Genomic DNA, 26366 nt, shown 5'->3' with positions numbered 1-26366 from the left:
CGTCGTCGTCGCCGGTGGACCGGTTGATGGAAAGTAAAGGGTAATCTGGAAATAAGTCATCAAGCTCGCATACAAGTCATCTGTCATCCCTTCAGGTCGATGTGCCATTCAAAGGATGAGGAGGATCACACGGCCCACACTACGCTCACGACGAGATTTCCGAAATTCGAGAATCCATCCGTTGCGTTGGTCGTCGGGTTTTGACGTTTTCGCGGGGTTGCTGGAAGTGGTGTTGTGGCGTGCCGAGGAAGTTTGGATGGTTCGGTTTGATGTGTTGAAATGAATAAGCAGTTTGCCATGGTTCCTTGCTTCGCAATGAACGAGTTGTATAGATTTGGAAAGTTGAAGTTCTGAAATTTAAATTCTGATCATTTGCATATCTACTTTGCGTTGGAGTCAATGACAAGCGATGGATCTTGTTCTTTCCAGTTAGACTCTGCTTAACTGAGATGGCGTTTGTTTTCAGAGTGTTGGTTTTTTTAGTATTTGAGTTTTTATTTTAATAATAAAAATTATCTCTTCTTTCAGGGATTAATCATAAATTTCTCAAAAGATACGAAATTTCTCCATGGATTTTTTTTTCTAGATCGCATCCAGGGACTCTTGGAAATTCCCGAAGACTTTAATTTAAAAATTTTCCACAGATGAATTTGGAAAACTCAAAACTTTTCATATGTCAATTCTTCTTCTTCTTCTTCTTCTTCTTCTTCTTCTTCTTCTTCTTCTTCTTCTTCTTCTTCTTCTTCTTCTTCTTCTTCTTATTCTTCTTCTTCTGATTCTCATTCTTATTCTTATTATTGTTATTATTATTATTCCTCTTCTTCTCCTTCTCCTTCTTCGCATTCGTCTTCTTCTTTATGGCTCGACGTTTGCATTGGAACTTGGTCTGCCTCACTTCAACTTAGTGCTCCTAGAGCACTTCCACAGTTATTAATTGAAGGGCTTTCTTTGCCTGCCATTGCATGAATTTTTACATTGTGTGGCAAGTACAATCTGAAATTTTCGTCGGGGATTTCTTTAATTCCAAATGAAATTTCTAATAGAATCCATGGTGAAGTCATGGATTCTATTAGAATTTCATTAGAGTTCAATCCAGAAATCTCACAAAGTTTTTTTAGAATATCTGACTAGTATTGCTTGAGAAATTACTCAATTTATTCTGTCAGAAATTTGTCCAGGGATTTGTTCAGCGAAATAACTGCATGTACTTTGATTTCTTGAACGTTATTCATTGAAAGTTCTTCAAAGGCTCAAAGATTCTACAGAGTATTATTTGAAAAATCTCCCAAAAATGCTCATAAACCTTATCTTGGATTCTTCCAGAAATTCCATGAAGAATTCTTCTAGTTAGAACACTTCACACATTTGACCATGAATTGCTTTAGAAATTACTCCAAGTATTATTTCAGAAATTCTTCCAGCAGTTCTTCAAAACGCTCCTCTAGGTATTTATTCAGAAATGTTTACAGTAATTCCATTGGAAAATCCTTCGGAGAGTCCTTCAAAAATTTCTCAAAAAAAACTGCGTGAACTGCTTTAGAAACTCTTCCGTGGATTTCTTCAAAGATTCCTCAGATATTTCCTTGCAGAAGTTCTTATGGAGATTCCTCTAGAAATTTCTAGAACCATTTATTATGAGAATCTTCCAATGAATTTTGTCCATGCATTTCATTTGAAAATCCTTCAGATATTTCTCAAAAGACAACTTTAAGAAATTTTGCCGGGATTTCTTTAATATTAGCCTACATATCAATCTTGGAACTTCTACAAGTATACTATCGGTTAATCTTTCATTGATTTCTTAAATGTTTTCACCAGGAAATTTTTCAAAATGTATTGCAAAGATTTCAGAAATTATTTTGAAAGTTTTTATTTTCAAAAAAATAATTCAAAAAATAACTTTTAGGGATTCTTTTGGAAATTTTTCCAATAATTTCCAATTTTCTCCAGAATTCCTTCACGGCTTCTTCGAAGGACTCATGCTGAAAATTTCTTCAGGAATAAAAAAAAAATACGAAAATATTTCTAAAATTCCTCTAGATGTTTATTCAAAATTTCTTCAGAGATTCCTATACAAATTTTTTTGGAAATTCTTCAAGAGATTTTAAGGGAAATTTTGCAAAAAATCCCTTTTGAAATTATTTCTTAGGTTCTTAGGAAATTCCTTTATGGATTCTTTCTGCAAGTCTTCCAAGGATTCAATCTAAAATTTTCGTCAATGATACTTAAGATATTACAGCAGAAAAATTTCACAAGGTTTTTCAGAAAATTCTGCCGAGATTTCTATGAAAATTTTTCCAGGAATTTGCCAGTCAATTTTTAAAACACTGCTTAAGAAATTCCACAAAGGGTTTCCTTCGAAATATTTTTCATGGGATTCACCAGGTATCCAGAAAATCTTCCAGAGAACGTACATAACTGATTAAAACAAATATCCTCCTGGCGTTCATTTGGAATTTTTACAGGGACTTCGGCAAATGTACTACTAGGGATTCTTCTCGAAATTCTTCACAATTTTTTTTCAGAATATTTCGCATGGATCTATTAAAATTTCTATGATGATTTCTAATGAAATTCTTCAGTGAATTTTTGTAGGAATTTTTTTAAAAGTCCATCCATAAATGGTTATTTTTCAGAAAACCTACCATAAATAACTTTAAAAAGTTGTCCATGGATTTCCTTAGAAATTCGTACAGGGGTTCTTCAAGTAACTTCTCCAGATAAGTTTTTAGAAATCTTTCTGGTAATTTTATGGTAAATAGGTAAGCCATATTCCAAATATTTCTTGAATCATGCTTCCGAGAAGTACTCGGAGTACTGTAAGAAATCTTCTTACAGATTCTTCCAAAAATTCTTCCAAGGATTCATGCTGAAAATGTCTGCAGGATTAAAAAAAAATACTCCAGAAATAACACAAGGAATTCTTTAAGAAAGTTCTGCACTCGTACAGAAATTTATTCGGCAATTTTTCCAGGATTTTTTCAGAGGATCTTCTCAATACTCCTTTAATAATTCTAAGATTTTTTATGGAAATGTATATTTTTGATTCCATTAGAAATTCCTTCTTGGATTGCAAGAAAAAATCCTTCTGGAATTCAGATATTGAAATTTCTTTAGAAAATCCTCCAGGTATTTCTTCAGATATACTTCTAGGGACTTCCCCCAATATTCCTCAAAAAAATGAGTATTTTCCATGGACTGCTTAAAACATTCCTAAATTCTTGAATAAATTTCTTAAGAAATTAATAAGAACTGTTAAGAAATTCATCTGAAAATTCAAGCAGAAATTTATCAAAGAATATTTTGGAAAGTATCTGGTAAATATTTATTATGGATTCTCTTAGAAAATGAAACAAGTGTTATTTTAAAAAATATTTATATATACTTTCAGAAAGTTTTCCATGGATTTCATCAAAAATAAGCCATAAGTTTGAAACATCTCCGACTGTTCAATTAGAAAACCCTTCATCCGTGGATTCCATGAAATTTTTCGCCTGGGATTTTTTCTAAATATTATTCCAGGGTTATCTTTAGAAATTCTTACGGAAGTTTCCTTTACTAATTTCTCCAAAAAATCATCCGGGATTCCTTTACGGTTTCTTCCAAAAATTCTTCCAAGGATTCGTGTTCAACATTGCTGCAGGGCTTAGACATCTTTTTCCTTCGGTAGTTTCACCAAACATTCTTCCAGAAGTCGTTTCAGGAATTCTTTCAGAGGTTTCTCAACGTGTTGATTCGTGTATTTCTTTAGATATTCTTATAGATAATCCTTCATAGATTTCTTTAGATATTCCCCTAGAGGTTTTCTAGAAAACCTTTTTAAAACCAATCCAGGGATTCCTTCTCCCAAAAATCGTTTGGGAATTCTGTCACGGATTCTATCAAAAAATGTACCACGGATTCATTCTGAAATTTTCTTCCAGTATTGCTGTGGATTTTCTGCCAGGAGATTTCTCCAGAAATTACATAAAGTTTAAAAAAATCCTGATTCCTTCGAAAACTTTTGCAGTAACTTGCCAGGTAATCATCTATACATTCTTCCAGAATCCCTCCAGAGATTTCTTCGGAAAGTTTCCCAGAAGCATCCCAAAAACTCATTCGCTAATTGGTAAAATTCTGCTGGAGTTCTCTGAAAAAATGAATACGATTGCCTTTGAAATTCCTCCAGGAATTCCTGCAGATATTCTACTTGGAATTCTTCCAGAAGTTGCTAAATATACTCAGAATATTTTGCATAGTTTGCTCTGGAAATTCCAATGAGAGATCATTCTGAGAATTACTCCAAAAAACTAAATGTTGTTTTTTCTTCAAAAAACCTTCCATAATTACTTCATAAACTAATCCTTATACTCTTTGTATAGTTTATAGATTCCTTTAGAAATTTCTCAAGATAGGTTTTCAGAATCTGTCCAGAGTTTTTTTTTTTCAAAAATAAGCAAACAAATTTCTCCTGTAGCATCTCCAACTGTTCAATTAGAAAATCTTTCAATGATTTTTCAAAAATTTCTTTGAGAAATGCCATCAGAAAATCTCAAAAAATCTTGAAAAAATCTCTTCAGAAATTACTTTTTAACTTGAATAACTTTATAAGTGATTTCTTCTTGAATACCTTCAGAAATCCCAACAGCGATTTCTCCAAAATCCTTCTGGGGACTCCTCCATAAATTGCTTCTATAATTCCTTCATATTCAAAAAACTTACAGATATTGTTTCATGGATTCTTCCACAAAATCATCAAGGAACTCTTGAAATGACCTCCAGGGGTTTCTCCAGGTATTTGCTCAAATTTTTCTCAAAGAATTGTTACGGAGATTATATTACAAATTCTATCGAAAATTTCTCTATTGCTTGATTGAGATATTCTTCAACAAGAGGAATGACAGAGAAGACAGAGAAGACAGAGAAGACAGAGAAGACAGAGAAGACAGAGAAGACAGAGAAGACAGAGAAGACAGAGAAGACAGAGAAGACAGAGAAGACAGAGAAGACAGAGAAGACAGAGAAGACAGAGAAGACAGAGAAGACAGAGAAGACAGAGAAGACAGAGAAGACAGAGAAGACAGAGAAGACAGAGAAGACAGAGAAGACAGAGAAGACAGAGAAGACAGAGAAGACAGAGAAGACAGAGAAGACAGAGAAGACAGAGAAGACAGAGAAGACAGAGAAGACAGAGAAGACAGAGAAGACAGAGAAGACAGAGAAGACAGAGAAGACAGAGAAGACAGAGAAGACAGAGAAGACAGAGAAGACAGAGAAGACAGAGAAGACAGAGAAGACAGAGAAGACAGAGAAGACAGAGAAGACAGAGAAGACAGAGAAGACAGAGAAGACAGAGAAGACAGAGAAGACAGAGAAGACAGAGAAGACAGAGAAGACAGAGAAGACAGAGAAGACAGAGAAGACAGAGAAGACAGAGAAGACAGAGAAGACAGAGAAGACAGAGAAAACAGAGAAGACAGAGAAGACAGAGAAGACAGAGAAGACAGAGAAGACAGAGAAGACAGAGAAGACTGAGAAGACAGAGTGGACAGAGAAGACAGGGAAGACGGGGAACACAGAGGTTTGGAATGTCTGCCACCAATTTCTTGCATGATTGCATGGAGATTAATTCGGAAATCTTTCATGCAATTGTCTCAGAAGTTTCTTCTGGAACCTTTTCAGATAATCAGGATTCTGCACAAATTCTTCCATTCTTTTTATTAGAATCTCATACAAAGATTAAAAAATTGTTCCATCGGTTCCTGTAGAAATATTCCGCTACAATTACTACAAGTAAAGGAGATTTTTCTAATCGAGGCAGTGTCGATAAATGCAAATTGATTTTGTTCGATAATGTATCGTTCAAAGTGTGAAACTAATCAATTTCTACAAACTTATCGTTGAGATAAGCGGCATTCAGATTTATACTCACATGTTTGCCTAATTCATAAAATTCATCTTCCAATATCCTACGCCGTACCATATCGCCCGCACTAAATCGATTCTCTCTTCGCGGTTATCTCCTCTTCACCGTACGAAATTTGTCTCTGCTCGAAAATTTACGATCCACCATCAATTTTCGCACATAATTAACCAAAAATCGCACACTCAAGAGAATAACACCTCCGAAAAGTGTGACTGCCTATCCCGTTCCAAATTCTCAGCTGGAACACCGCACGCTCGATGTAGGAATAAAGTGGAATTCCAGCTAAAGCGCACCTCGCCAAAGACCATAACTCTTGTAAAAATTGAATTCGCCATTTTGGCCAATAATTTATTGTCTGGCCCGTACCAGCAGCTGAACTACCACCAACCGGGAAGCACACTTCATAAATAAGCATCAAATCGATGGATCGCTGGCTGGTGTGCAATGTTGAACACCAGAGAGAGTTACCATTATGATAACGTCTTCCTATCCAGACAGTAACAACGTGTTGATTTGAGATATGAGATGGCATTTTGGTCACCCTAATCGCATAAAAATCACCTTGCATCGACTAAGGATCGTCAATTTCTCCCACGCATTCCCGCAGTCAATTTCTGGAGATTCGATGGCCGTCGAAAATGACTCCACCAAATTATACGCCCCATAAAACTACAAATCACATTTGCATCTAATCCAATCTGATTCCGACAGAGCAAGAAAAAAAACTAAACCAGTCGTCGTCCAACGTGAACTTGAACGAGCGAGCGTCCACCGAGCAGAACACTCACCAGCGAGCGAGCGATAATGTGTCTCGGTCATGGCGATCAAATTATTGATATTTCTCTGGCAAGCTGCTGCCAGGCAGTGGCCGCCGAACTCCGGAGCTGACTCGCTTCTTCTGGTGGGGCAGGTGGAGACACGGAGGGCTCGTCGTAACCATCAAATCATATAACATATGAAGATTTAAATGATTGTTATGGGAAGATTATTGGCTCGGCGGCGGCAGAGTGCGCAGTCCAAAATAATGCTGGCTTTGGATGCCAGAATGTTGAAGACAGAGTGGCGAAGGAGCGAAGGTAGGTTTGGAATCGATTCGGCAATAGAACCGGTTCGAAAATATTCTGAGGCACAAATTGAGAATCGTGATAAATGCGCTCATCGCACTATCGCTTTCATTGGTTGGAGATTCTATAAAAGCATTCATTCGAAAAAAAAAACTTGCAGAAGCAACAGTAGCAAAACTTGTTTATAATGGGGCAGTGCATTATTTTTATACATTGATTTGTAGCTTTCAAAACGGTCAACGTTCGAGAAAATTTCTGAAGAATTATTTTCAAAATTTCTGGGATATTCTATCCAGACTATCTATTAACGTATACTCAGATACTTACTAGGACACTTGGAAGCTACAAGAAGGCTTGGAGGAGAAATTCCCAGGAATCTTAAAGAGTATTCTCTTGAAATTACAGGAAGAATTCACCAGAATGCCCCAGCAATTCTGTGAAGAATACTCAACAATTCTGAATTAAACAATAGAGATTGTCGGGTTTCAGGTTTTCAAACCAGAAACCCGACCCGAACCCGAACCCGACGGGTACGGGTCGGGTTCGGGCTTGGAAATTTGAAAAAAGCTCGGGTACGGGTCGGGTCCGGGTTTAAACAATTTCAAAATTCTCGGGTACGGGTCGGGTCGGGTTTGAATAATGTCGGGTTCAAGTCGGGTTTGGTACCAATGTAGATAAATCAGTATTCAGAAAAATGTTTTATTTGTTGTATCCGAAACATTTAATGATTATTATTTAACTCGGGTTTCGGTCGGGTTTATTGGAATTTTTATTTCGGGTTCGGATCGGGTTCGGGTTTGATCGACGAAAAATTTTCGGGTTCGGGCCGGGTCCGGGTTTGACGGAACGAAAAATTCTCGGGTACGGGTCGTGTCCGGGTTTTGAAATTGAAAATTGTTCGGGTACGGGTCGGGTTCGGGTCTGTAAAATCTGAAAGCCGACCATCTCTATTAAACAACCCATTAGTTCTGAGGAGAACACCTCAAGATTTCTGAGAATAATTATCTATTAATTATGGGGGGAATTCTCCAGGAATATCTCGGGAATTCTTATGAGAATACTTCCAAAATTCTATGAAAAACTTCCCAAGACTTCTCCCAAGGAGAATTTCCCAGTAATTCCGAGGAGAATGTCTTGGAAATTGAGAGAAAATTTCTCCAGGAATACAAAGAAGAATTTTGACGATAATTTTCAGGAATTTTGTGAACAATTCCCCAGACATTCTAAGGAGAATTCATTCTGAAAAAAAATGCTCAGAAATTCTGAAAAGCATTTTTCACAAATTCCGAGCAGAATGCTAGAAGAATTCTAATAAGAGTTCTCCAAGAATTCTGAGATAAATTTCCCAGGACCCACCGCCCCCCCCCCCCCCCCAATTCTAGCGAAAATTCCAAAAGAAACTCCCCAGAACTACTAGGAAAAATTCCCTAGGAATCTTGAAAAGAATTCATCAGAAATTCTGTAGATAATGGCAAACAGTTCAAAGATTTTTTGTTGTAGGAATTCTGAGGAAAATGTTTAAGGACTGCAGTAAAGAATCTCCCGAGAATTTTGAACAGAATTTCCTGGATTTTTGTGAAGAATTTCAAAGTTATTCTTAGGGGAGTTCTTAGGAAAACTTCCTAGGACTTCTCAGGAGAACACGACCGGCGTTCTGAGCTGAATGCCCCAGTGATTCTAAAAAGAATCTTTATAGATTTCAAAAGAAAATTCACCAGGATTTCTGGGGATGATTTCGGAGGATTTATAAGAAGAATTTCCTGAAAGTTCTGAGGAGAATGCCCTGAATTCTTCTCATCTTCGTTCAGGGCATTCTCCTCAGAACTATCAGGAAATTCTTCTTATAAATCCTACGAAATACAGAAATTCTCCAGAAATACAGAAGGAATTCTCAAGATAATAAAAAAATGTGAAGAATTCTTCTATAATTCTGAGAAGAATTCCTCAGGATTTCTAAGGAAAATTCCAGTAGTCTCAGGAAAGCCGGAGAAAAATAAATTGAGAAATTCTGAGCAGAACTTCACAGGAATTCTGTGGAGAATTTCCTGGAAATCTTTGTAGAATTCCCTTGGAGTTCTTCTGAAAGTTCCTCTAAAAGTCTTGGGGAACTATTCTGGAATTTTTTGGAGAATTCCTATGGAATTCTTCGAGAACTCCTCTGGAATTCTTCGGAAATTCTTCTGGAATTCTTCGAAGAATTTCTTTGCAGGAGTCCTCTGGATTTGTTGTAAAATTTTCCTGTTTTTTTTGTAGAATTCCTCTGGAAATCTTCGTAGGATTCCTCTGAAATTCTTTGTAGAATTCCTCTCGAATTATTTGAAGAATAATCCTGCATTTTTTTTGCAAAATTTTCCAGAAATTCTTTCAATATTTCCTCTGAATTTGCTTGGAGTATTTCCTTTTTTTTTGATAGTGTTCTTCTGAAATTCTTGCAGAATTCCTTTAGAATACTTTGCAGAATTTCTCTGAAATGCTTTGAAGAATTCCTCTGGAACTATTTTTAGAATTCCTCCAAAACTATTTGGAAAACTGTTTTGGAACTGTTTGCAGAATTCCAGTGGAATTCTCTGAAGATTTTTTTTTGAAAATCCATAGAGAATTCCTCTGGACTTCTTTATAGAATTCCTCTGGAATTCTTTGGAGAATCACTCTGGAATTCTTTGGAGTATCCCTCTGGAAGTCTTTGGAGAATTCCTCTGGAATTCTTTGGAGAATTACTCTGGAATTCTTCGGAGAATTCCTTTGCAATTCTTTGGAGAATTCCTCTGGAATTCTTTGGAGAATTCCTCTGGAATTCTTTGGAGAATTCCTCTGGAATTCTTTGGAGAATTCCTCTGGAATTCTTTGGAGAATTCCTCTGGAATTCTTTGGAGAATTCCTCTGGAATTCTTTGGAGAATTCTTCAGGAATTCTTTGGAGAATTCCTCTGGAATTCTTTGAAGAATTCCTCTGGAATTCTTTAAAGAATTCCTCTGGAATTCTTTGGAGAATTCCTCTGGAATTCTTTGGAGAATTCTTCCGGAATTCTTTGTAGAATTCCTTAGGAATTCTTTGGAGAATTCCTCAGGAATTCTTTGTAGAATTCCTTAGGAATTCTTTGGAGAATTCCTCAGGAATTCTTTGGAGAATTTCTCAGGAATTCTTTGTAGAATCCCTCTGGATTTTTTAAGGAAAAATTTCGTTGCAGTTTTTTTAACAAGTCTACTGGAATTCTTTGGAGAATTCCCCTGGAATTCTTTGCAGATTTCCCTTGAAATTCTTCAATGAATTCCGTTGGAATTTTTAAAGAATTCCTCTGGCATTCTATAAAAAATTCGAAATTCTTTTGAAGAATTCCTCTGAAATTCTTTGGAGATTTCCTCTGGAGTTCTGCGCAGAATTCCTCTGGAATTGATGGTAGAATTCCTCTCGAACTCTTTGAGAAATAACTCTGCAATTTTTAGCAGAAATTTCCAAAAAATCTTTCAATATTGCCTCTGAAGTCGCTTGGAGAATTACCTTTTTGCCTTTCTCGTACACTAAGTGTACTGGAAAGGCTATATGTTCACTCCAAAAATTACTTTTTGATAGAAGGCCCGGAGGGTCGAGTCACATATACCAATCAACTCAGCTCGACGAATTGAGGTGATGTCTGTGTGTGTGTATGTGTGTGTGTATGTGTGTGTGTATGTATGTGTGTATGTGTACAAAAAAACTCACATCACTTTTTGGCAGTAAACCTCAACCGATTTTAATGACCGACGGTTCATTCAATGCGGAATCTGGTCCCATTGTTTCCTATTGAAAATGGTTCGGATCGGTCCAGCCGTTCCGGAGTTATGGCCATTTAGGTGTTCCGGACCGGTACCCCTGGAAGGGGCCAGACATGAAAATGCAACAAACCCATGCATGCGACCCATCAAACCACGGCATTTGCTATTATCTGATGAATGGTAAGCAGGAAAATAGTCTCAGACCATATCTGAACCGGAAGTGTTCCGGAACCGGTTCTGGGTGTCCCACCGGAAGTGGGCGAATATAAAATTGAATATAACCCATTCATGCGACACATAAAACACCGGCATTTTCAGTAGCCTCATGAACGGTTAACAAGAAAATTGTATCAGACCATATCTGAACCGGTTGTGTTCCGGAACCGGTTCCGGATGTCCAGCCGGAAGTGGCCAAATATAAAAGAGAACCAAACCCATGCATGCGACACATCAAACAGCGGCATTTTTGATAACCTGATGAACGTTTAACAGGAAAATAGTATCAGACCATATCTGAACCGGTAGTGTTCCGGAACCGGTTCCGGGGGTCCCGACGGAAGTGGCCAAATATAAAGTGAATCAAACCCATGCATGCGACACATCAAATCACGGCTTTTCCTATAACCTGATGGCCGGTTATAAAGTAAGTAGGCTCAGACCACATTGGGGCCTGCCGGTTGTATTCCGGAACCAGTTCCGGGCGTCTCCCCGGAAATGACCTTATATAAAAGTGAACCAAACGCATGCATGCCGCACTTCCAACAGCGGCTTTTTCGATAACCTGATGAACGGTTAGCATGAAAATGGTCTCAGACCATACCTGAACCGGTCTAGTTCCGAAACCGTTTCCGGGTGCCCCAACAACGACCCTTAAGGGTCGTGAGTTCAAATCTCACCTGAGCTGTGGGTTTTTTCCCAATTTAACCAAACATTTACCCATTTGTACATATGTACGTTGAGTTATTTGAAATTCATAATTGACCACACGGACTGCTATTACCGAAATTTTGCACTTTGAGTGAGGGCCTTTTTTATGTTCATTGACTTTCGTCCCACCGCTCGTGTTGTGGGTAAGAGGTAACGGTAGTGCATGAATTTAACAAAGCAAGCTGACACCCGACTGCGGCACCGAAATGAAGGTAGTGAATAATGTCGAATGTTTACAAGACTGCTTGCCTCAAACTGGTTATACCTTGAAAATGGGCAAGCTTAACGCAGCTTTTTAACCCTCATTCGAAAGATTTTTGAAATTTCCTACCAAAAAGATCTTCAAATCTATTGGTTTAGTTAAATAATTAGTTTTCTAAAGCAAATAAGCTCAAAAGTAGTGTATGGTTTTGTAAATTACCTTTGGAAAATGCGAAATGAATTTGAATTTTCTCTTAGGCAAATGTATGACCCCTGTTCCGTTCTACAATTCGTTCTTTGACATCAAACGTCTAGCTCCTCTCGTGTTCTTGTAATTCCGAATTCAACATTGTATATCAGATCATGAATTTGCAACTGTAAAGGTAAGCACTTTTTTGCACACTGTGCCGCTGGAGCTAGTGCACTCTGGTATATCATTTTGCATCGCGCACATAGTCTTGATCATATGCCGAACCACTGCTGCAGTGGTTATGAAATAAAAAGACAACGCCGCCGATGTGCGGTGTAAGAAAATAAAGGTTTGCACTCACGAACCTAACACCCTGCATTAGAGACTATCGGTAGTATTCCGGAACCGGTTTCGGGTGTCCCAACAGAAGTGGCCAAATCTGAAAGTGAACCAAAGCCATGCATGCGATACCAAGTGCGATACCTCAAATCACGGCTTTTTAGGTAACATGATGTACAGTTGGCAAGAAAAAAGTCTCAGACCATATCAGTGTTCCACGGAACCGATTCCGTCTGTCCCGCCGGAATAATTCAAATGTAAAAGAGAATCAATACATGTGACATGTCACATGATTTATTCGGTAACCTAATGAACGATTAGCAAGAAAATAGTCTCAGATCAAATTTGGGACAACAGATCCTTTCCGGGAACCGATTTTGGGTGTCTCGGTAAGTGGTAAAATATAAAACTCTACCGAACCTATGCATGCGACACACTAAATCGCGGCTTTTTCAATAACCAAATTTTCACAGCTAAGCTAAAAGTCTCAGACGCATATTTGGGAGAACCTTTAGTGTTCAAGAACAGGTATCGAGTGCCCCGCCGGAAATGGTAAAATATAGAAGAAAAGCAAAAACAAGCATGGGTAAGTGGTAAGTGCGACAAGCAATGTTCTGCATATCATCGCATAACTGTCCCATGTGAATTCGAAACCCAGCAAATATGGGACTGATAAGCGATGATAGGCAGTGTATTAAATATAGGAAAAGCCCGTACGCGGAGGGGGGAGGGGGGTCTTCGAAAATTCCCAATTTCAGCGTAACATACTTACTTAATGGATGCTCCCCATGCAACACATCAATTCATGGTTTTCTGGGCAACCTGATATCCAGTTGACAAGAAAATAGCCATAGATAATATTTGGGACAACCAGTAGTGTCATGGAATCGGTTTCAGGTGCCCGCCGGAAATGGTCAAACGTAAAGCCTGTATCCGCAATAATCGGGACACAGAAGTACGGCTGTAGTTCTGTAATGAATCGGTAAAACTGGCCAAATAATTGACTGGGAACTCTTTTGTGTATGTTTATTATTTGTGCCAAATTTAATAAAAATCGATGCATTACTTTTAACTGTGGATGAAAAACAAATAGACGTGGTTTTAAGCATTTTGTACAATCACGACTAATTTTCATTCGCATAATAGATGGTTCTTATACGCTACAGTTCACAGCTCTGTGATCATAATTATGAAATTTCGTCAGCAGTTATGATACTTATAGAGACAATTTCTTGCAAAATTTCATCAACTTTGATCAGTTGGTTTGAAATCTACTGGTGTTGATAGGCGTGAGTGTTAGTGAATATTTTTCGTGTTTTTCATGTGCGATGTTAGCCTATTCATAACTTTTGAATTTCTCTGCCAATTTTCATAAAATTTCCACAGAAGGTAGTTGATTATGTGTATATTATGCCTGCAAAATTTGATGATTATTGGTATAGTACTTTCCATAGTACAATCGAAACAATAAAGGGTGCTGACTAATTGCTGTCTGAGGGGCTAAAATCACTTTCAGTCCCATTACATGTTTCGACTATAAAATTGTTGATAGTGCATCGATTTTTTTGAAATTTTGCCAATGCAACAAATGAAGACTGACATGTTTGTGCTCAAAATTTCATACATTTCCTTAGCCAAATTCAAAAGTTACAGCACTGACAAGCAAAACTGGGGGCTGTACAAAATTCAATGGCGCACATTCGACTCTTCCATTGCTACAATAAAAAGTACTGCACTAATTCACATGAAATTTTGTAGCTGAAATGAACACATCTTAAGATGTTATTAGGCCAAATTCGAGCAATTTTAATGTATCTATTGCATAGTTACGGTTAATGTTTCTGTGTCCCGACTATTGCGGATACAGGCTTTAAAATAAAACCGAATCCATACATACTCCACTCAAATAGTGGAATTATGAAAGAGAACAAAACAAATGTTTGCGATAAATCAAATTGTGGCTATTCTGATAGCCTGATAAACTTTGGGTAAGATGAAAAGTGAAGAAATGGTCAAAGTCTTCATATATGCAAGAGAACAAAATCGTGACCAAAGCAATCTCTTCAAATCACACAATTCCAAGTGCCTGCGGTGTTTATATAATGTATGATGGATCAACGTGTTATGGGAAAATTATAATTTGATCGCATCAACACTGAATTAAGTTTTTACAATCACCTTTTGCGTCTAAAATTACAGAGCACAATTTGGGTTCATAAGGAGGTCAAATTTTACATGAATCGTATTAAGCGTATAAATGTTATTAGGATCAGCTAATGTCGACGTAAAGATTATGAATACATGTTCGACGAGAAAGGCACTACCACCACTAGGTGGATTAATCTGGTTTTTTTTTTTTTAATTTCATCTTGAATTCTTTAGAGAATTTTTCTGGAATTCTTTGGAGAATTTCTCTGGATTTTTTTTGGAAATTTCCCAATTCCAGGAGAATTTCTCTAGAATTCTTTGGAGAAATCCTCTGGAATTATATGTAGAATTTCTCTTGAATTCTTTGTAGATCGAATTCCTTGTCGAATTACGCCGGAATTCTTTGTAGACTGGCTCTGGAATTCTGTGCAGAATTCCTCTGGAATTCATTGTACAATTCATCTGGAATTCTTTGTAGAATTCCTCTGGAGTTCTTTGTAGAATTCCTCTGGAGTTCTTTGTAGAATTCCTCTGGAATTTTTTTTAGAATTAATCTGGAATTCTTGGTAGAATTTCTCTGGAAGTTTTGTAGAATTCTTCTGGATGTTTTTGTAGAATTTCTCTGGAATTATTTGTATAATTTCTCTGGAATTCATACTATTTCTTCGAATTCTAAGGAACTCCTCAAATTACCCTATTATTTTTGAAGCCTTATATGCTTACCGACCAAAATGAAAAAAAAAAACTGGTAACTATGAATAAATACATGATTGCTTCAAGTAAAAGGACTTATCTTGAATAAACTCATTAACATCAGTATACATACGTCAATTAGCGCTGTAATGTAACTGGGCAATATCGACCTCATGAAATCGATACCGTCATGCAACTATCACTGCTACCGTCGTCCTCGTCGTCGTCGTCCAAGCCCACTAATGAGTTTGGAAAATTAAAAGCTAATTAAGCTCCGTGGAAGATTGGCGTTGTTGAGAACCTGTTCCTCCAGCTCCTGGTAGCGGCCACCGCTATTATGATCCATTTCGTTCACGTGAGCGCACGCTTCGACATATCCTGAGCTGCTGACCGCAGACCATTTCGCATGTACTTGCCAGGCTGCCCACCACCATTTACCTTGTTCTAGCGTAATGATAAATAAACAAGAGTCATATTCACGACGGCGACGGAGCAAAAAGTGAACTCAATGCTCACCTCAACCCCTGCCTCATTTGTGGAGTTCGGCGCACACCATTTACCATGCCAGTTATCCCAGGTCATTATCGCTTCAACAGCGTGTACTATTTGCACTGTTTGCCGTGGTCAATGCTGCTGAGACCAGCGCCTCACCAGCGTTCCTCCGAATAAAGCGGAGCATGTTTCCCCAGATTCCTGTTGCTACACTGACTGCAGCAAACACCAGCAAAAGTGCATGTGCTGCATGGGAATTAGGGTGTCCTGATTGGTACCACATTTACGTTTGTTTTGATGTTCATGTTTTGAAATGTTCTTCCGAGTGTCATGAGCGAAGCAAACAATGTCGTTGGATTTGTTGAAAAATGTGAGTCCCACGTTGACGGGTCAGAAACTGAATTCCAAAGAAACACGTTTGAAGTCGCATAAGTTTCGGGAATGTTATAGGAGTCGTCACAAAACCTGAATTCAATATTATTGGTTTTGAGGTGGTGAAAAAGCTTATTTTACCTGCGGTAACTTCCCAGGACATCTATTCTTGTCCTGAATCTACAAATTCTCGAAAATATGTTTCACCCTAATGCACCGACTCACTCACCGCTCGTCCCATCGCAATCCATCCATATCCATTACATTGATTCACGGTGCTTATCTTGATGCATAAAACGTGTAGCGGAGACCTATTGGCTGAACATGAGATTCTGGCTGTGCGGTAGTCAACGAACGGTCCATCCATACCTCGCCAGCAGCAATCCGATCTCGTTATCCCCTTTCGCGACGCGACGTGGTGCATCGATTGCACCAAGACGTGCAGTGCGATTAGCTATTGGTGACCCCTCTAGCATGACCTTGCGTCAGGATCAGCTGTGTTGGCACCTCTCGTCTCGTCTCCCCCCAGAAAAAAAGTGGTGTCGATGGCACTGAACTCAAGCAACGTCCACGGTAGTGTTAGAATTATTATCCTCGAATAAATTTTCCATAAATTTAAGAGCCAGGGGAAATTCGCTACGAGGAAACAATAACAGCTCCACTGTTTCAGGGCGAGCGCAATGCTTGCTTCCTCCGGAGCAAAGGAGCACAAAGAACCCAAAACATAAGTGCAAACTATGTTTTGCGATGCAAGCAAATGGCATTAAAATTCTAGTTTTATTTATATTTATAACTTGTTCGTTTTATTTATTCGCTTCTGATGGTGAGTGCTGATTGCTGGTCTATGCAAACGGATTCGAGGATGAATGGAAGACGGAGGCGTAGCTGAGAGGGATTCTGAGCATAATTCCTGTGCGAATTATTCTGGAATTCTGTGGAGAATTCCTGTGGAATTCTGTGGAGAATTCTTCTGGAATTCTGCGGAGAATTCCTCTGGAATTATGTGGAGAATTCCTCTGGAATTCTGTGAAAAATTCCTCTGGAATTATGTGGAGAATTCCTCTGGAATTCTGTGAAAAATTCCTCTGGAATTCTGTGTAGAATTCCTCTGGAATTCTGTGGAGAATTCTTCTGGAATTCTGTGGAGAATTCCTCTGGAATTCTGTGGAGAATTCCTCTGAACCCGTAGCTTCCGGGAAGGTAAGCCCAGCTCCCTGGGTTAGTGGGTTGGTGTCAGGCCCTGCGAGCCAGCCGTAAAAAAGACTAGCACCGGAAAATCAACAAGAGAAGAATGCGAACCGATACCACTGGCGACGACCACAGCGACGAAAAGGGACTTGCGATTGGAAGCTCGGTACGTGGAACTGCAGATCTCTCAACTTCATCGGGAGCACCCGCATACTCGCCGATATACTGAAGGACCGCGGGTTCGGAATCGTAGCGCTGCAGGAGGTGTGTTGGACAGGATCCATGGTGCGAACGTTTAGAGGTAATCATACCATCTACCAGAGTTGCGGCAACACACGTGAGCTGGGAACAGCTTTCATAGTGATGGGCGACATGCAGAGGCGCGTGATCGGTTGGTGGCCGATCGACGAAAGAATGTGCAGGTTGAGGATCAAGGACCGATTCTTCAACATAAGCATAATAAACGTGCACAGCCCTCACTCCGGAAGCACTGATGATGACAAAGACGCATTTTACGCGCAGCTCGAACGCGAGTACGACCGCTGCCCAAACCACGACGTCAAGATCATCATAGGGGATCTAAACGCTCAGGTAGGCCAGGAGGAGGAATTCAGACCGACGATTGGAAAGTTCAGCGCCCACCAGCTGACGAACGAAAATGGCCTACGCCTCATCGATTTCGCCGCCTCCAAGAACATGGCCATTCGTAGCACCTTCTTTTAGCACAGCCTCCCGTATCGTTACACATGGAGATCACCACAACAAACGGAATCGCAAATCGACCACGTTCTGATTGATGGACGGCACTTCTCCGACATTATCGACGTCAGGACCTATCGTGGCGCTAATATCGACTCTGATCACTACCTGGTGATGGTTAAACTGCGCCCAAAACTCTCCGTTATTAACAATGTACAGTACCGGCGGCCGCCCCGGTACGATCTAGAGCGACTGAAGCAACCGGATGTCGCCACCGCATACGCGCAGAATCTCGAGGCAGCGTTGCCGGACGAGGGTGTGCTTGATGTGGCCCCTCTAGAGGACTGCTGGAGTACAGTCAAAGCAGCCATCAACAACGCAGCCGAGAGCACTATCGGGTACGTAGAACGGAGTCGACGAAACGATTGGTTCGACGAGGAGTGCAGAGCGGTTCTGGAGGAGAAGGATGCAGCGCGGGCGGTAATGCTGCAGCATGGAACCCGACAGAATGTGGAGCGATACAGACAGAAGCGGAAGCAGCAGACCCGTCTCTTCCGGGAGAAAAAGCGCCGCCTAGAAGAAGCGGAGTGCGAGGAAATGGAACTGCTGTGCCGTTCACAGGAAACACGCAAGTTCTACCAGAAGCTCAACGCATCCCGCAAAGGCTACGTGCCGCAAACCGAAATATGCAGGGATAAGGAAGGGAGCCTCCTGACGGACAAACGTGAGGTGATCGAAAGGTGGAAGCAGCACTTCGACGAGCACCTGAATGGCGAAGAGAATGTAGGCACGGAGGACCAAGGCAGCGGAGGAAATGACTATGTGGTGGACGGGAACGAACCAACTCCCACGCTGAGGGAAGTTAAGGATGCCATCCACCAGCTCAAAAACAACAAAGTGGCTGGTAAGGACGGTATCGCAGCAGAACTCATCAAGATGGGCCCGGAAAAGTTGGCCACCTGTCTGCACCAGTTAGTAGTCAAGATCTGGGAAACCGAACAGCTACCGGAGGAGTGGAAGGAAGGGATAATCTGTCCCATCCACAAGAGAGGCGACAAGTTAATGTGTGAGAACTTTCGAGCGATCACCGTTTTGAATGCCGCCTACAAAGTGCTATCCCAGATCATCTTCCGTCGTCTTTCACCTAAAGTAAATGAGTTCGTGGGAAGTTATCAAGCCGGTTTCATCGACGACCGGTCGACAACGGACCAGATCTTTACCGTACGGCAAATCCTCCAGAAATGCCGTGAATACCAGGTCCCAACGCATCACCTGTTCATCGACTTCAAAGCGGCATACGACAGTATCGACCGCACAGAGCTATGGAAAATTATGGACGAGAACAGCTTTCCCGGGAAGCTGACTAGACTGATAAGAGCAACGATGGACGGTGTGCAGAACAGCGTAAGGATTTCGGGTGAACTATCCAGTTCATTTGAATTTCGACGGGGACTACGACAAGGTGATGGACTTTCCTGCCTACTATTCAACATCGCCCTGGAAGGTGTTATGCGACGAGCCGGGCTCAACAGCCGGGGTACGATCTTCACGAAATCCAGCCAATTTGTATGTTTTGCGGATGACATGGATATTATTGCTAGGACATTTGGAACGGTGGCAGAACAGTACACCCGCCTGAAACGTGAAGCAGCAAAGGTCGGACTGGTGGTGAATGCGGCTAAGACAAAGTACATGCTGGTAGGTGGGACTGAGCGAGACAGGACAAGCCTTGGCAGCAATGTTACGATAGACGGGGATACTTTCGAGGTGGTAGAAGAATTCGTCTACCTCGGTTCCTTGCTAACGGCTGACAATAACGTGAGCCGTGAAATACGAAGGCGCATTATCAGTGGAAGTCGTGCCTACTATGGGCTCCAGAAGAAACTGCGGTCAAAAAAGATTCACCCCCGCACCAAATGTACCATGTACAAGACGTTAATAAGACCGGTGCACAGTGGTTCCATTTGTTCAGGGAAGCGGTCATAAATCATTTTCTTCGTTTTTTGAAGGGCAGAATCATTATAAGTGATCAGAAATAGCATGTTATGACTGAAAAAAGATATTCCAGTTCATTTTCATGATCATCACTTGAAAACTATGAACTTTGAACATTTTTATTTATGATAAATGAAAATATCATTAAAAAAAACCTTTATTTTGCACAGAAATCAGTAATCAAATATTTTTAATTATTATGAAGAGTGGGTCGAATTCTGAGGAATTTCTGCTAAGTATTGCACGTTAAAACATGTATAGCACGACTGTATCATAATAGATTCTTGTGAATAGAATCAGTATTAGCATTATAATTGTGATTTCATTAGTAGGTTCTATTTCTACTGCAATAAAATAAATATATGAAACTGAATATTTTTTTCAGAAATAAGGTAGTTTGCATTGTCGAAACACAGAAAAATCATCACATATCGAATTAGTATGTATAACTACAGTACTTAATGCCCAAAAGCGATAATTGTGTAACAATAGTAACAATAGTGCAATTACAGAATCAATTACTTCTAAAATTATTTTAAACAAATATTCAGGATTAATGCACAAAACGTACGTAAAAGGAATTTTTTTCAACCATACAAATATTGCTTTACACAGTTATGTGCCATATAATTCATGGGCCTGCGTTTTGCACAATAAAAAAGATTCGAGTATCTGTCCAGTCGTATTTGTTTCTTACAATTGCATTGCAACTGCTATCCAGTAATATAGTACATAGAATTTTAATCATGTATAGCTCTAACCCAATAACAAAAATATATACAAATACCCCTCGTCATTTCAATTTAAGCAGTGCCTGCTATTTCAAAAGAAATCAATTTGTACTCTAAGATTTAACGTTAATGGATTTATCAAATATTCCGATTTGGGAAGGGAATATGAGGAGTAAATACGCTCTTTTAGTAAATATTACTAAAAGAGCGTATTTACTTCTTCTTCTAGCACTACAGTATTAGGTACTGAATGGATTTTGAGGAAATTTTTTAAATGTTGGCAGTAAATGCAAAACTTCTTATCAAATTCGACAATTACAGAGAAAAGTTTTGACGAGGCCACATAAGAATGGTTGTTATGCAACTATTGAGGTATGAATACCTGAACACCTCCAGAAGAGTATTTTTTGTTCATAATTAAAAAAAAAAATCAGAGATTGTTTTCAAATAAAACATTCCTCAATTATTGTAAAAAGCTTTGAAAAATCTCCTGTAAAAATTTCAGTCATTTTGGTACGCATTCCAGACAATTACAGAAAAACTAGTATATATATAATTTTGTAGTTATTTTAATACATATTTTTTATAAAAATAACGGGTAACTTCCAATACATCCTGCAACATTGTATGCAGATATTTGCAGCTACAACCTTCACAGATTGATTCTCCTACTCAAATCTGATCATTTGCTGGCGGACGATTGATTATATGTGGTTAAGAACATGTTTGAAATGTTACATGATTTTTTATTATGTAATTATTCTATTGGTAAAATTATGTGCCTATTACTCACATCCCCATTGGTCCAAAAACACCCAGACCCAGTTTTTAGCGCTTCGAATTGGAAGATAAACATCTATTCTGACTCTCTGCGTTGAAAACCAATTGAAAATCGACTTGCTTTTGTTATACGAAGACACGGAGTACAACTCAAAAGTCATGTGATTTTTCGACAAATTTAAAAATTGTGAAATTGCATAACAATAACCACGCTCTCACGCAAAATATGCAACAGAAACTTACATAAAAATGGATTTTCTGCATTCTTGGGAACATTATTGATTTATAAAAATTATACAAACTCATAAATTAGACAATCAATTTTTCGATTTTTGGCCTATGGCGGTACTACTGTGCGGTGGTTCTCTACGGACACGAGACGTGGACGATGCTCGAGGAGGACCTGCAAGCACTCGGAGTTTTCGAGCGATGGGTGCTAAGGACGATCTTCGGCGGTGTGCAGGAGAACGGTGTGTGGTGGAGAAGGATGAACCACGAGCTTGCTGCACTTTACGGCGAACACAGTATCCAGAAAGTGGCCAAAGCTGGAAGGATACGGTGGGCAGGGCATGTTGTAAGAATGCCGGACAACAACCCTGCAAAGTTGGTATTTGCTAACCATCCGGTTGGTACAAGAAGGCGTGGAGCGCAGAGAGCACGATGGGCGGACCAGGTGGAGCGTGATCTGGCGAGTGTTGGGCGTGACCGAGGATGGAGAGCTGCAGCTGCAAATCGAGTATTATGGCGGCAAATTGTTGATTCAGTTTTATCATGAATTTTATGTGAACTAAATAAATGAAATGAATCCTCTGGAATTCTGTGGAGAATTCCTCTGGAATTCTGTGGAGAATTCCTCTGGAATTCTGTGGAGAATTCCTCTGGAATTCTGTGGAGAATTCCTCTGGAATTCTGTGGAGAATTCCTCTGGAATTCTGTGGAGAATTCCTCTGGAATTCTGTGGAGAATTCCTCTGAAATTCTGTGGACAATTCCTCTGGAATTCTGTGGGGAATTCCTCTGGAATTCTGTGGGGAATTCCTCTGGAATTCTGTGGAGAATTCCTCTGAATTCTGTGGAGAATTCCTCTGGAATTCTGTGAAGAATTCCTTTGGAATTCTTTGGAAATCTCTTGGAATTCTGTGGAAACCTGGTGGAATTTTGTGGAGAATTTTGTTGGAATTCTTTGGAGAATTCCTCTGGAATTCTGTGGAGAATTCCTCTGGAATTCTGTGGAGAATTCCTCTGGAATTCTGTGGAGAATTCCTCTGGAATTCTGTGGAGAATTCCTCTGGAATTCTGTGGAGAATTCCTCTGGAATTCTGTGGAGAATTCCTCTGGAATTCTGTGGAGAATTCCTCTGGAATTCTGTGGAGAATTCCTCTGGCATTCTGTGGAGAATTCCTCTGGAATTCTGTGGAGAATTCCTCTGGAATTCTGTGGAGAATTCCTCTGGAATTCTGTGGAGAATTCCTCTGGAATTCTGTGGAGAATTCCTCTGGAATTCTGTGGAGAATTCCTCTTGAATTCTGTGGAGAATTCCTCTTGAATTCTGTGGAGAATTCCTCTGGAATTCTGTGGAGAATTCCTCTGGAATTCTGTGGAGAATTCCTCTGGAATTCTGTGGAGAATTCCTCTGGAATTCTGTGGAGAATTCCTCTGGAATTCTGTGGAGAATTCCTCTGGAATTCTGTGGAGAATTCCTCTGGAATTCTGTGGAGAATTCCTCTGGAATTCTGTGGAGAATTCCTCTGGAATTCTGTGGAGAATTCCTCTGGAATTCTGTGGAGAATTCCTCTGGAATTCTGTGGAGAATTCCTCTGGAATTCTGTGAAGAATTCCTCTGGAATTCTGTGGAGAATTCCTCTGGAATTCTGTGGAGAATTCCTCTGGAATTCTGTGGAGAATTCCTCTGGCATTCTGTGGAGAATTCCTCTGGCATTCTGTGGAGAATTCCTCTGGAATTCTGTGGAGAATTCCTCTGGAATTCTGTGGAGAATTCCTCTGGAATTCTGTGGAGAATTCCTCTGAAATTCTGTGGAGAATTCCTCTGAAATTCTGTGGACAATTCCTCTGGAATTCTGTGGGGAATTCCTCTGGAATTCTGTGGAGAATTCCTCTGAATTCTGTGGAGAATTTCCTTTGGAATTCTTTGGAAATCTCTTGGAATTCTGTGGAAACCTGGTGGAATTTTGTGGAGAATTTTGTTGGAATTCTTTGGAGAATTTCCCTGGAATTCTTTCTGGAGTTCTATGGCGAATTCCTGTGGAATCTTGTGGAGCTTTCCTCTGGAATTCTTATTGTTCCTGCTACATCTCTGGTTCCAGCTGCACTTGGTGAAGGAACACTGTGCCGCTTTTTCATTTTAATACTGAGCAAAACTTTCCGCAGAACTTTTGTTCACGCTTCGTCTATCGGGGCTGTAGCGTGATATTTTGTTGCCACTTTCACCCAAATATTGGATAACTTTCGCAAATCCGAAATCAGAACTGCTGTGAGTGCATCTCCAAAGGACTTCCACCCACAATCTGCACCGGTTTTGAAATACCACTGAAATAATTGAATTTGGTCGGTACTGCGGTGATTACAAATTACACCCCTGCTGTTTGTTGCTGCCAGTCAGCAGTGTAGTGGCCAGCTGCCGGTTGGAAAACCGCAAGTTCTACTGTGCAACCGAACCGAAGAGCAACCATCCTGTCGTCGTCCTCGTAAGTCGAACTCTATGTACGGTTTTCGTTTCTGAGAGCTGGTTTTGCCCATTGTAGTGGAATTCGCTGCAACCGGCCACTCAGCGGGGGATCCCGAACCGGGAAGATTTACGATTCAAATACCGCAGGTTAAGACTGCTACTAGCTGTGCTGTACGAAAGCCTTGATTTTCGCTCGACGGCATCGTCATCATTGTCGACCAGTTCTTGGCAAACATCGCCCATATTTAGTGCACAAATGTTAATGGAAAACGACGAAGGAACAGAACTCCGATGGCATGGAAATAAAAATCTAGTTCAACAAGACCCGGACGGGGAAAGATTCCTGAAGCGGAACGTTCCGCTTCTTTAATGGCTTTCCAAAGTTCACACCGCAGAAGCTTTCTTGTGGCTCTCTCGGCGAAGCTGCTTCCGATCGGTTGCATATTAAAGCAGTCGAGCCGTTTCTCAGGTTTTGCAGCTAAGGAATCGGTCTAACGTTTAATTCTGATGAATTTATTGCTAGATATTGAACAACCGTCTGACAAGGCACTGGAAACCTGGGCAATATCTGAGAAGTAGGATCTCAGAACACACCGGTTGGTTGGCGCAGTTGAGGAACATGTTCAGGTGTTGTCGATGAATTATTGAATTCTCGACCTCTACACTACTGGTGGGTGCTCTCGATCTCGGAAGGGGGAGTTGTGGGTACGAAAACCAGTTAACCTTCCGCACGGCAATCTTTTTGCATTTCCCATGTCCGCTGGCTGGCAGTCGCCAGCAGCCGCGATAAATCAGTCAGCAACGACCAGAGTAGATTCTTGCTCAATTTATCACACGGCAATCAGCTGCGATGCGGAGCGAGTTAGAAGCATTTTCAGCTGGAAGGAATTTCGGTTTGGCAACAGTCAGCCTTTGTATAGTAACAGAGAATGGGTTCCAGTTTACGGTTTACAAAATAAAACAAAGCAAGTTAATGTTGCCTCGTCAGCTAGATTAGAATAGTACATTTTTCCGGTAATTAGCTTGGTTTTCACATTCTCATTGGGTTGGAATAGCAATATTGGATTTTCTGGGAGGAAAAGCGTACAGCAACCAAGCTTAACATCTTGTAAGTTTAAATAGAATGCGTGCTCGAAGAGATCTGAAAAAGATTATCTAGGAAGATCGCGTCAGCAGACTTGGATAACTCTTCCAATATTTCATATAAATTAATGTACACCGGGGAAACATGAACACAAAATTTTGAAATAGATTTCAATAACATTTGGAGTTTTATCCTTCTTTAAGGGGCCTCCAGTTAGCCTAGTGTAAAGGCTACAGATCGTCAATCCGGAGATGGCGGGTTCAATTCCCGTTCCGGTCGGGGAAATTTTCTCGACTCATTGGGCATAGTGTATCTTTATACTTGCCTCACAATATACAAATTCATGCAATGGCAGGCAAAGAAAGTCCTTCAACTTATAACTGTGGAAGTGCTCAAAGAACACTAAGTTGAAGAGAGGCCGTCTTAATTCCAGTGGGAACGTAGAGCCATAAAGAATAAGAAGATCCTTCTTTAAAAGATTGTTTGAATCGAAAACTATGTGTTATCGCAATCAAATTGTTTATCATCATTAAAAAGCATCAAGGTAACCCGCTGTTTCATTTTACCCCACCCGTTTCAACTTGCCCCGGTGTACCTTTTAAATCCACTTTTCCTAAAGATTTTTGTTAAAAAATCGAGTGAAAATTTTCTCATATTTATTACTGAATTATAATTTCCTGAAAAACATAAATTGGATGATTGGGAAGGAAGATTCTCTTCAGACAATCTGGAAAAATACTTCTCTGACTATAACTTCTACAGAATTGCCTTGAAATGCTTGCCAAAAATACCTGTCATTCTTATATATAACTTATGTGGAAATCTCATTCCCTAATTATTCCTCTTCAAACATCCTTCGATATATTATGTGGAATTCTTCTGGTAGTTCCATGGAAACTTTTGCCTTAAAATTACAAGGATATACAACTTTTGATTATTCTTGTTCTGTTTTATTGTGAACATTTGGCTCAGCACTCCTGAATTAATTTTCTTCAGTACTGTTAAATTCTTTCTTAGAATTCAGGAATATTTTTCACAATTACCCTCAAAACTCCTGAGGAAAGCCTTCTTGAAACTCCTGAGCAGTTCTCCCCGGAATCCTGGGATATTGTACTAGAAAT

At 39.8% G+C, this 26366-nt stretch overlaps 1 protein-coding gene across 2 annotated transcripts in view; it reads left to right on the top strand.

Annotated features, from left to right (window-relative positions):
- LOC109410089 (insulin-like growth factor-binding protein complex acid labile subunit) overlaps positions 1-26366 on the top strand; it is an 878026-nt gene that overhangs the window by 614252 nt on the left and 237408 nt on the right. The gene's annotated exons all lie outside the window — the stretch shown is intronic.

Source organism: Aedes albopictus, chromosome 3 (assembly GCF_035046485.1).
Source record: "Aedes albopictus strain Foshan chromosome 3, AalbF5, whole genome shotgun sequence".
NCBI classification, from domain to species: Eukaryota; Metazoa; Arthropoda; class Insecta; order Diptera; family Culicidae; genus Aedes; species Aedes albopictus.
The sequence above is the reverse complement of the archived record's forward strand: the minus strand, read 5'-3'. Positions and strand labels throughout refer to the sequence as shown.